The following is a 3,028-nucleotide window of genomic DNA, read 5'->3' on the forward strand; positions in this document are numbered from 1 at the left end:
CACTATAACCCTGTGATCTAACAGTCCCTGACACTGTCCCCACTATAACCCTGTGATCTAACAGTCCCTGACACTGTCCTCACTATAACCCTGTGATCTAACAGTCCCTGACACTGTCCCCACTATAACCCTGTGATCTAACAGTCCCTGACACTGTCCCCACTATAACCCTGTGATCTAACAGTCCCTGACACTGTCCTCACTATAACCCTGTGATCTAACAGTCCCTGACACAGTCCTCACTATAACCCTGTGATCTAACAGTCCCTGACACTGTCCCCACTATAACCCTGTGATCTAACAGTCCCTGACACTGTCCCCACTATAACCCTGTGATCTAACAGTCCCTGACACAGTCCTCACTATAACCCTGTGATCTAAAGTCCCTGACACAGTCCTCACTATAACCCCGTGATCTGACAGTCCCTGACACTGTCCCCACTATAACCCTGTGATCTAACAGTCCCTGACACAGTCCTCACTATAACCCTGTGATCTAACAGTCCCTGACACTGTCCCCACTATAACCCTGTGATCTAACAGTCCCTGACACTGTCCCCACTATAACCCTGTGATCTTACAGTCCCTGACACAGTCCCCACTACAACCCTGTGATCTTACAGTCCCTGACACAGTCCCCACTACAACCCTGTGATCTTACAGTCCCTGACACTGTCCCCACTATAACCCTGTGATCTAACAGTCCCTGACACTGTCCCCACTATAACCCTGTGATCTAACAGTCCCTGACACTGTCCCCCACTATAACCCTGTGATCTTACAGTCCCTGACACTGTCCCCACTAAACCCTGTGATCTTACAGTCCCTGACACAGTCCCCACTACAACCCTGTGATCTTACAGTCCCTGACACTGTCCCCACTATAACCCTGTGATCTAACAGTCCCTGACACTGTCCCCACTATAACCCTGTGATCTAACAGTCCCTGACACTGTCCCCACTATAACCCTGTGATCTAACAGTCCCTGACACTGTCCCCACTATAACCCTGTGATCTAACAGTCCCTGACACTGTCCCCACTATAACCCTGTGATCTTACAGTCCCTGACACTGTCCCCACTATAACCCTGTGATCTAACAGTCCCTGACACAGTCCCCACTATAACCCTGTGATCTAACAGTCCCTGACACTGTCCCCACTATAACCCTGTGATCTAACAGTCCCTGACACAGTCCCCACTACTACAACCCTGTGATCTTACAGTCCCTGACACTGTCCCCACTATAACCCTGTGATCTAACAGTCCCTGACACTGTCCCCACTATAACCCTGTGATCTAACAGTCCCCGACACTGTCCCCACTACAACCCTGTGATCTTACAGTCCCTGACACTGTCCCCACTACAACCCTGTGATCTAACAGTCCCCGACACTGTCCCCCACTACAACCCTGTGATCTAACAGTCCCTGACACTGTCCCCACTATAACCCTGTGATCTAACAGTCCCTGACACTGTCCCCACTATAACCCTGTGATCTAACAGTCCCTGACACTGTCCCCACTACAACCCTGTGATCTAACAGTCCCCAACACTGTCCCCACTATAACCCTGTGATCTAACAGTCCCTGACACTGTCCTCATTATAACCCTGTGATCTAACAGTCCCTGACACTGTCCCCACTGTAACCCTGTGATCTTATAATTTACAGTCCCTGGCGCTATCCTTACTATATCCCCCTGATCTTACAGCCTCAGACACTACAACATCACCAAAACCCTGACTTTTTGACAGTGGACATGGCCTTAGCAAATCAAATGGCATTGCGTATGTCGCCTTACTAATCATTAAATGCCGTAATAGGGATGACAGCCAGCGTGCTGACCAAGCGTCGATACGGTCGGTGATAAACAACATAAACATCCTCTAGGCTAAACACAAAACACGTTAGGGTATGCAGAGTTTAACTAACCTCGTTATACACTAAATAACAAGACCTTCTCGTACGTACGTACGGCTAATGTAGGCCAGATGTTCGCCAGCATACGACACTACACTTACCATCACTGCTTTACAAATCTTTGAGACGCAGCAGTAGAATTCACAGATATACCATATGTCGAAATCCTGCAAAAACGGAGACACGTTTCTTCAACATAAATATATATCCATCCGATTTTTTCACTCTAATATTCTCATCTCCGTGAGCCGTAGCTATATGTGTGTGTATGATCCAGAACTCAGCTACGCCCACGCGCAGTGAAAGCGGCGAGTGTGTGTAAGCGTGTGTGGAGGATTATTGATCTCGCGATCGGGGCTCCGTGTAGGGGAATCAAAGATCAACTATTACAGAATAGAATCTCTTCGATAAGTGTCAGTCAGAACGGACGTACATGGAGGTTCGCCATGCATTCAATTAATGTGTTATGCAATATGATACCGACGCCTGGCGCATGTGCAGTACACAGCGCGAGTGAGACTGGACGTAAGCTGCGCCGAGGTCCATCAGATAAGGCCAGTGGTCAGCCAGATGGTGCTGCAGATCTGTTTACAGACCAGCCTTGTAACATCAAGCGAGAGACGGTTTATAAATGTAACGATCTATTCGTCATATTTGCTTAATTAACTTTAAATAGTATGAAGGGACAGCTGTGCATATATTGTATTCTGCTGAGTAAAGGCGGTTTAAATAGAGGAATACAATGCTGTTATATATTATTTTATGGGTGTAGATGAAGCTAGCCATTTAATTAATTAATTACTCTAAGAAATAAATACATCGAAGTGACCAAAATGATCAAGCTTTTATTGATTTCTAAACTAGTATTACGCTCGAGACTGGCGATCAGTCTTGGTGCAGTTTATATCCGTAAGTATTACTACCTGTACAATATTAATGTAGCTATTGTAACTAGAATGAAGGAGGCTTTGAACAGTGTCTGCTTTCAGAATAAACTAAGTTGAATGAATTCCAAAAAAGGCCAACATATAGTACATTCATGATTGCAGTATATTCCCATCAATACACAAGGAGTATATAAATAAAATTTCCAATTCCGGGCGGG

The sequence above is a fragment of the Argopecten irradians genome, chromosome 4 (genome assembly GCF_041381155.1).
Source record: "Argopecten irradians isolate NY chromosome 4, Ai_NY, whole genome shotgun sequence".
NCBI lineage: Eukaryota > Metazoa > Mollusca > Bivalvia > Pectinida > Pectinidae > Argopecten > Argopecten irradians.